Genomic DNA, 10,022 nt, shown 5'->3' on the forward strand with positions numbered 1-10,022 from the left:
ACATTAAAATGTTAAGTTACATGAACAGAATAACTTTATTTTTTCAACCATAATTTTTTTTATTTAAACAACTTTATTTTAAAAAAAAACAAAGATAAATGTACAGATTTTAAAAGCATTTTGCATAAAACTATATGCATATATTTTTGTCAGTTGTTGCAGTAAATATTAAAAAAATGGGTTTATCTCTTTATTGGCCCTGAGATCTCACTCCACAGGTCCGGTTTTAATTTGGAGCTGTGCCCACCTCTGTCACCGGGTCTGAGCCGCCACCACGGCCCAACCTGTCCTTGCAGCTACATTCCCTGGTGGTTTTCTTCCACCTGTTCTCTGCCTCTGTCCTGGGGTGTTTCTCTACCCCCAAAATCTCACATAAACACAACTCTACAGCCCGATAGCTTTTCATACAGGTTTGTATATTCAACTCTCAATCCACAAACCCTCTACACAACAAGATTACATCAAATAGACAAAGATACAGACTGCCCTTCTATATGAGATATTAGACCTATAAAATCCTTAATGTTCATAGCTATTTAACACCAATCAGTCTCACCTGGGTCAAGCTGGTTTTGAGAACCTCCATGTTTCAGTGAGGGACCTCTACCCTCTGCCGGACCTCTCACACCCCACCCTGTCCAGTCACTGGCTTTCCTTTATTTTACTAATTAAAATGAGAAGGTTCAGATGAAATCATCTCTGGAGTACTTCACTGGGCAGCCCTTCTTGGGGAAGTGGAATTAACATTAAAATACAAATAACTTTAGGACAATCTACAGTCAGTACTTGGTTTTTTTTAAAGGTTTGATAATATGCATTGAAATCTTACTAGTTACAATGAGCATAAATACATGTAAAACAAAATGTAACATGAAAATAGTGAAAGTTTTCTTGGTGTGCAAAGATTAAACATAATGATTTTTAAATAACAAGAATTGCCACAAGGCTACATTCTTAGCTCTTGAACTATTAACGATTTAAGGCCTAGGTGTACCACACTCTGACAGGGTGCTATACACTTATTTTTTTTCCTAAGAGGGACGAAGTCTTCTACTTTTTGGCCTTTCTTTTTTTTATGAGTTTCATATGGTCTTTGAGTTGTTTCTTGGGTATTCAGTGCTTTCTGGGGCTAGTATCCAGTGACTGTATATAATGTCTGTTTTTTTTTTTTGTGACTGGGTTACCTCACTCAGGATGATATTCTCTAGATCCATCCATTTGCTTAGGAATTTTGTAAAGTTATTATTTCTAATAGCTAAGTAGTACTCCGTTGTGTAAATATACCACAATTTCTGTATCCATTCATCTACTGAAGGACATCTGGATTATTTCCAGCTTCTGGCTATTATAAATAAGACTGCTATGAACATTGTGGAGCATGTGTTCTTATTATATGTTGGAACATCTTTGGGGTATATGACCAGAAGTTGAATAACTGGGTCTTCAGGTAGTACTATGTCCAATTTCCCGAGGAACTGTCAGACTGATTTCCAGAGTGGTTGTACCAGCTTACAACTCCACAATCAGTGGAGAAGTGTTCCTCTTTTTCCACATCCTTGCCAGCATCTGCTGTCATCTGAGTTTTTGATCTTAGCCATTCTGACTGGTGTGAGGTGGAATCTCAGGGTTGTTTTGATTTGTATTACCCTGATAACTAGGGATGACAAGCATTTCCTTAGGTGTTTCTCAGCCATTCAATATTCCTCAATTGAGAATTCTTTGTTTAGCTCTGTACACCATTTTTAATAGGATTGTTTGATTCTCTGGAGTCTAACTTCTTGAATTCTTTGTATATATTGGTTATTAGACCTCTATCAGATGTGGGATTGGTAAAGATCTTTTCCCAGTCTGTTGGGTGCCATTTTGTTTTCTTGACAGTTTCCTTAGTCTTATAGAAACTTTACAATCTCATTAAGTTCCATTTATCAGTTCTTGATCTTAGAGCATAAGCCATTGGTGTTCTGTTCAGGAAAATTTCCCCTGTGCCTATGTGTTCTAAGCTTTTTCCCACTTTCTTTTCTAATAGTTTTATTATACCTGGTTTAATGTGGAGGTCTTTGAACCACTTGCACTTGAGCTTTGCACAAAGAGATAAGAAAGTATCTATTTTCATTCTTCTGCATGCTGACTTCCAGTTGCACCAATACCATTTATTGAAGAGGCTTTCCTTTTTCCATTGAATGTTTTCAGCACCTTTGTCTAGTGACCATATATGTGAGAGTTCATTTCCAGATCTTGTATTTTGTTTCATTAATCTACCTGCCTATCTCTGTACCAATACCGTGCTTTGTAATATAGCTTGAGGTTAGGGATGGTGATTCCTGAAGAAGTTTTTTTGTTGTTGAAAATAGATTTTGTTATTCTAGGTTTTTTTTGTTATTTCAGATGAATTTGCAAATTTCTCTTTCCAACTCTATGGAGAATTGAGTTGGAATTTTGATGGTCAACCACAGTTCTATATCTAATGTTTAGTAACATGTAAGACACATTGTTGGTTCTCAGGAAGTATTTGCTAAATTAATTATTGAAAGAATGAGTCTCTCTTGGTTGGTCCAATTGCCCTGTAAGCTTCTTAGATTGGATGCCACTGAGACTCCTTCTCAAAAAAAAAAAAAGTTAAAGAGGTATACTTCTATATACCTCTAATGTGATCAGGCTGAAAATAACTAGTTTTTGACTGACACACAACTTTATTTAGACATCTAGGTGATTTATATTGATACAGACATTTTTTTTCCAAGGAAGAACCATGGCTATATTTTTTTCTACATTTTCGCATTTTAGTTCATGTAGAAGCATAAGGATATTATTGTGCATGTGCGCATGCGAGCGCACACACACACACATACACATACACTACTCTATATACCAGGCTCTGTATGAGTGCTGGGGATCTGACTTAGATCTTCTTCTTTGCATGACCAGCACTTCACTCACTGTATCATTTCCCTGGCCTCTGGTTATTGATTCATATATTTATAACTATATGCTCTTTTTTGGGATAATTTCAAGCTATGTAGTTCAGGCTGGCCTCACTTACAGTCCTCTTGCCTCAGGCCTACTAAATGCAGTGATATGTGCCACCCTGTCTAGTTGTTTGTCCTATTTTTTCCAAGTCTTGAATTTTATTTCTTAGAATAGCTGCATATTCAAGGCACTGAGGTGGGAGAAGGTAGTTTGGACAGGGAACACCTTCATGGAGGCAATGGGACAGGGAGGGGGATGGGATTGTGGGGAAGGAATAACATCTTAAATGTAAATGCACAGAATATCCAACAAAATGAAAAAGAACCTCTATTATATTCATTATGCCATTAAAAAAGTTGCTTATTTATTTTGCTTTCTGACTCTGTGCTTGTGCCTTCAACACTTTCACGATTTCCTGCTCCTCAATAAGGAAAGCCAGCTTGACGCTGTCACGGACACACTTGGAACACATGGAACCACTATAAGCCCTTCTGGTGTGCTTCTTAGTCTTAGACAATCTCATAAGGACTTTGGGTCTTAGAGCAGGAACCCCTCACCCCCTGCAGTAGGCCTGGGCACAGGCCAAATGCAGATTTAGGTGCTTTTCCAACCTTCTTGCTGTAAAGGTAAACAATCCTGTTGCCAGGGGTTCCAGACAGCCTAGTTTTGTTAGATGCTGTATTGTAGGAATGCCTACGACAGTATGGCAGACGCTGGACCATCCCGAGTGCCTCTAAGCACCATCCCCGGAAGAGGTTTGCCTATTTTTAATTGAAACATTTCAGCTTTAAATTTGTGTAGTATGATTATAGCTGGTTAAAATTCAAAGAAATGTCGTGCGACAATGTGGAATTCTCTAATGGCACCCTGTGACATATTCCATAGAGGTTTCTAGCTCTTCTAGGATTAATGATAAGTGAGGCAGAAATTATTGAACATTTTTAATAAATGGCAATAATAAAATTCCTCCGTGTTATGCATTTCTGTGAAGTGGCACTTCCAAATAGTGCTCCCCATCTGTTCCACAAAAGTGTGGCTATGCTAAAGAGCATTTCGTTGTTAAGGAAGTTTGTGATGCTCTATGCTGCCATGCCCTTTTGGGAATTCATTATTTATGTAATAGTTCAGATAAGTCTTACCATGGAGTCATCTCTTTAAATTTGGGTAATTCGTTTTCCCACAATTTATTTAACTTCTTTCAACTGATCACTTTCTTCAGATGGAAAAATGTGCCAGAAAATCAACTAACCCAGACAAGCTTATTGAGCTTAATGTAGTTTTGTTTCAGACATACAAATCAGGAGGAAGTGGCTGAGCCAGGCAGCTTTCCTTTTAAAGCAGTTTAGAAATTTAAGTGCTACAGTTACAGAATGTTTCTTAGTCATCCGGGACAGCTCAAAGGACATTGTATTACACTCAGATAAACCTTGATTTCTAAAGTCTTTTTGTAGTAAGTGGTATCTAGCTTCCATAGAATGTTAAACACATGCAATGGTATATAATCCCATCAATAATTATTTGAGAAAGGTATTATCATTTGAGATCATAGATAAAAGGATTAAGAGTTTTCAGAATTAAGCCTGTACCTAAATGCAACAGTGCTTCTCTTCTGTGTCCATGCCCATCTGGCTAGATAGGCAGAATTCTTTCCATTGCTTTTTGAGTTTTTGGACTTCAGCCTGGAACAATCCTAAGGGGACTAAGAGGCTCTCCTTAGAGTCCCCAAGGTGGTGTGATGAACAAGGAAACAATTTAAGTTGAGGAAGGATAAGCTTTTAAAATAAGAGAAGCTTTGCATTTAGATATTAAACCTAATAGGTTTGAGGAATGATTTCTTTTAAGGAAAGCGTTGTTAATTTTTTTTTTTTGTAAACTTGAGAAAAGATTGATTTTCTAGTTTCTGAGCAGAGCAAAGCAGGTACTTTCTCTAAATGAATACATCTTTACGCAGACTCATGGATTATGGATATAAATGTAAGCATGCTTTAAAGCCCCTTTGGTTCCTCAAGAGACCCAGTAGAGAATAAAAAGGAGATATTGAGGGCTATATGGTTTCTTGTCACTTGAGGATTCAGGATTAAGGTAGTCTTGTAAAAAGGAGGGGTTCAGAGCAGGTTAAGAAGCTAGAGCTATGGTCAGGTTTGTGGTCTTTTCCTTATGTAGCCCTAGAGAAAACACACTTTTCCCCAAGCATCACCTGATATCCAATGTTCATTTTACACTTAGAAAAGTGGTCTGGAAACCCGATCACGTGGAGGAGTCAACCAGACGTTTAAGGTTTAAGGTTGCAGAGAATACCTCCCTTGACACATCATCTGGTTTACAAGTGTCAGTAAAAATACAAGGTAATTAAACACTGTAATTAGTTGAATTTGTATAAAGCAGACCTGTATAATGTGGGCAGGCAGGCCTTATCTGATTAGTAGAAATCTTGAAGAGCAGGAACTGAGGGTCCACTAGGAGGGCATTCTACCTCGAGATTATGATGCACAATTTCCATCTTGCTTAAGACAATGCTGTTGCTGTGTAAAGCCAAACTTATTTCTGACTATTAAGTTGGACATGTTACAGTTTGGAGATTAAGTTTTTTTTAGCCTTTAAGACTCAGAATGCTGGATTTGGGTGAGGGAACAGTTGCTAGATATCATTTGTGTAGGCTAGTTTGTGATCTTGTATGAGGGAGGCTGTGTCAGGTTTCTATTTGTAGTGACATACAGAGTTCTTTGGTCATTAACCATGTTCTCTGTGGTGGAAATCAAACCAGGTACCTTGATGCTTGTATTCAGGAAGGCATTCCTCCCCCTTCCCATTTTATCTAAAGAAGACTTCTCCAGACTAAATGAATGCTTTCTCAGTTTTCAGGGCACATTTAACCCAGTACATCCTGACAGGTCCAACTCAAACCCATTTCCTTCACACACCCTCTTTGATGATCTAGTCTCTTTGGAACAGCTTGCTATGAACTTCTAGCAGGAAGCCTCAGATTTTTCCTGCTCCTTGATAGGAGAAACTAGGACCCTCAATAATCTCGCAAGGTTTGAAAGCAAAGCCCATGAAACAATGAAGACAGAAGGAAGTTCAGCAAAACTGGATGAAGGAAAATCAGTAGCAATAGAGTGGTGTAACAGACAACCTCCCATCTTACTTCTCCATCTTTGAACTTCCAAAGATCTTCTTTATGTTCTCCAGATGCCAGCTTGGGGTTGATGAAGATTAGCTTTATCAAATCACTGAAAATAATATCCTTTTCTACCTCTTTGTGCCCAGAACTTCCTTTTATATATCCAGAGTATCTTTTATGCATATTAGTGTATCTTTCCCAAAGCCTATTACTTTTGTAGTATAAAATAGTTGACAGAGGTCCTGAAATGAATTCTTCTTTTATATTGCCACCAGCCTTTATGAAGAAAGGACAAACATATCCTCACTCATAATGCCAAAATTAAAAAAAATAGCTTTAGGTTTAAAGAATAACTTTGAGAATCAGTGTTATAATACCTATTTATTGTTTACTATAGAAAGCATTATTTAAAGTCCTTTATGTACATCATTTTGTTTAACTATTGTGCCTATTGTATAGATGAGGAAAGAGGCTCAAAATAGTCAAGTAGCTTGTTCAAAGTACCCAGATGGTGCTTGAACTCAGGTCAGTATGACTATAAATTCCATGAATTCAACCATATGCTGTACTGCCTTTCTTGTCAGTGTGCTTTATTTACTCTTCATCTGTATGATTTAATTAAATTTTTGGCAATGTCCTATTGAGTGGAAATGGCTGTAGAATTTAGACATGACTCTGAGATTGTTGTTTTACTAGTGACATGACCTTGGTTGGATATACCTATTTTATTTAAGAAAATGGATGAAAAAAATAATACCTCTTGTAGGAATGTGGTAATTATTAAATATGAATATTCTTAACATGTACTGGATGCTAGGAAGAAGTATTTTCCTCTTTGTTTTTTTCTATTTCACACCATTAGCTTGTATTTTCCCAAGGAGACTAAAAATACTGGAGGACCATGTGCTTGATTTCTAATGTGGTTTCAGAATCATGCAGAGAATGAGACACACTGTTGGAAGACAGAAAATTGGTGTAGACTAAAATGAAGTCTTTTGATTAAATTTGACAATTGGAAAGTATTTTGAAGACAAATAGTTACCTGTAAAATATGATTGTTGGCTCTCCTTTATAGCATACTAATGTTGGTAGAAATTAATTTTTAAATGTTTTAGCAAATACTTTCTTATTTGGGAGATGATTTATCCTAACTAAAAGCAGATCTGATTTACTTATAATTTCATGCCATTTCTCAAAATGAACAATAGCCTTGGACCTGAGAATACCTTTGGGAGTCTTTGTTTTGCTATTATTTTTTATGCTCAAAATCTTGATAACGTAAGATTTATGTTTCAATCACTGCATGAGAACCTGGGAGAGAATTATTCTTAGTTTCAAGGCTATTCTTCATTTTGAAAAACCAGTATCTAGTTAGATATCTAGTCAAGTTTTAAAAAGGAGGCACACTATGTGACTAAATTGTTTAAGTCAATTGACTAGGGTTTTTAAAAATCTCATCAGCACATGCATTCTATACATTTTCAGATAAATGACAGAACTGTTTCATTGCAATAAGTATATATTTTTACAATCATCTTCCTGACACATATCCTGTGTTTCATGGAATTCTTATCTGTATTACTACCTGTTGTACATCCTCCTTTCACTCTATTTTTTTGTACCTGTTCCTCCCTGATATGTTTCCTGTACTTGATACCTTTTTAAAAATATTTTTTATTGGATAGTTTCTGTATTTACAGTTCAGGTTTTATCCCCTTTCCACCAATCCCATCTCCCCTCCCCCTCCCATTGCCTCTATGAAGGTGCTTCCTCTCCCAACTACCCTCTCTTACAGTGGTATTCCCCTACACTGGGAAAAATGACCCTTTGCTGGACCAAAGTCTTTTCCAATCATTGATGTCAGAGAATGATATCCTCTGTTGCATATGCACCTGTAGCCACGGGTCTATTCATAACAACTCATTGGTTGGTGTTTTAGTCCCTGGGAGCTGTGGTGGATTTGGTTAGTTGATACTTTTGTTCTTCCCATGGGGTTGCAGACCCTTTCAGCTTCTTCAGTCCTTTCTCTAGCTCCTTCATTGGGATCCCAGTGCTCAGTGTGATGGTTAGCTGCAGGCATCCTCCTCTGTATCAGTATGGATCTGGCAGAGCCTCTGAGGAGGCATCCATATCAGGTTCCTGCCAGTAAGCACTCCTTGGCATCAGCAATAGTGCTTGGGTTTGGTGGCTGCATATGGGGTGGATCACCAGGTGAGGCAGTCTCTGGATGGTCTTTTCTCCAATCCCTGCTCCTCTATTTGTCCCTGTATTTCCTCCCATGAGTGTATTGTTCTCCCTTCCAAGAAGAACTGAGGCATCCACATTGTAACGTAGTTTTTAATAGGGTTATTTGATTCTCTAGAGTCTAACTTCTTGAATTCTTTGTATGTATTGGATACTAGCCTTGACTAGGCTTTTGTAATAAACATTACTGAGAACCTAAATTTTGGTATTGTATTATTTTTCTTAACCACTGCTTGAGAACTTGAAAGAGAAGTGAAGAGTGTTTATTCTTTTTCTCTTTTGTATAATTGTTTGAAGAGTATTGGTATTAGCTTTTCTTTGAATTTCTAATATTATTCAGCACTAAAACCATCTGGCCCTGAGCTTTTTTTTTTTTTTTTTGTTTGTTTTGGTTGGAAGGTTTTTAATTACTGCTTTTATTTCTAGGTATATAAGGCTATTTCATAAGTTTACCTGATCTTGATTTAACTTTGGTAAGTAGTGTCTGTGTAGAAAACCATCTATTTCATTAAAATTTTCCAATTTTGTTGAGTACAGGGTTTTGCAGTAAAACCTAATGATTTTTTCCAATTTCCTCATTGTCAGTTGTTATGCCTCCCTTTCATTACTTATTTTGTTTATTTAGATATGTCTGTCTGTCTCTTGGTTTGTTTGTCTATTCTGTGGGTTTTTTTGAATTATGAATGTCTTTTTTATTGGATATTCTCTGTATCTTACATTTCAAATGTTATCCCTTTCCCACAATCCCTTTCCCCCCATTGCCTTTATGAAGGTGCTCTCTCTCCCAACCACCTATATCACCTCAGCATCTTGGCATTCTCCTACACTGGGAAAACGAGTCTTTGCTGGACCAAAGGTCTCTCTTATTGATGCCAGAGAATGTTATCCTATGCTGCATATGCAATTGGAGCCATGGGTCTCTCCATGTGTATACATTGGCTGGTGTTTTAGTCCCTTGGGAGCTCTGGAGGGTTTGGTTGGTTGATAATGTTGTTCTTCCCATGGGGTTGAAAACCCTTTCAGCTCCTTCAGTCCTTTGTCTAGCTCTTTAATTACTGGCAAGAACCAGACAGAGATGCCTGGTCAGGGACTATACTAGAGTCATATAGATACAGCTGAGCATGCTTGCAGCTAATCATCGGTTTGAACTCGGGGATTGCAATGAGGCTGGTAAAGAAAGGACCTAAGGAGCTAAAGGGGTTGCAGCCACATGGGAAGATAACAACATTAACCAACCAAACCCTCCAAAACTCTCATGGAGTAAAACAACAACCTTTGTGTATACTTTGAGAGACCTATTGATCCAGTTGTGTATGTAACTGAAGATAGCAGTGTCTGGAATCAGTTTGAGAAGAGGCTTTTGTTCAAGACAGGGCACATTTTCCCAATGTAGGGGAATGCCAGGACAATGGGTTGGAGAGGGGCATCAGAAGGGAGTGCACCTTTGTGAAGGCAAGTGGAGGGGGAGGAGGGAGGGGAGCTGGGCGAGGTAAAGGGATAACATCTCAAATGTAAATACAAAGTATCTAATAAAAAGGGAGGAAACAAGAGAGCAACTGTCTGGGAAACTTAATATAAGCCTAGCCATGAATGAGACATCCCTCTCTGACACACATGTATGATTTTAAAAAAGGAGATATTAATGACCAGTGATTGTTATTTTCTGTTATTTTGATGTTTATAGTGTTAT

At 37.6% G+C, this 10,022-nt stretch overlaps 1 pseudogene across 1 annotated transcript; it reads right to left on the reverse strand.

Annotated features, from left to right (window-relative positions):
* Positions 1-3,331: 3,331 nt before the first annotated feature.
* On the reverse strand, positions 3,332-3,689 carry LOC308415726 (large ribosomal subunit protein eL34-like; annotated as a pseudogene). The gene has a single exon. The product of its transcript is annotated as a large ribosomal subunit protein eL34-like (transcript).
* Positions 3,690-10,022: the final 6,333 nt, after the last annotated feature.

Source organism: Micromys minutus, assembly GCF_963924665.1.
Source record: "Micromys minutus genome assembly, chromosome: X".
Lineage (NCBI taxonomy): Eukaryota > Metazoa > Chordata > Mammalia > Rodentia > Muridae > Micromys > Micromys minutus.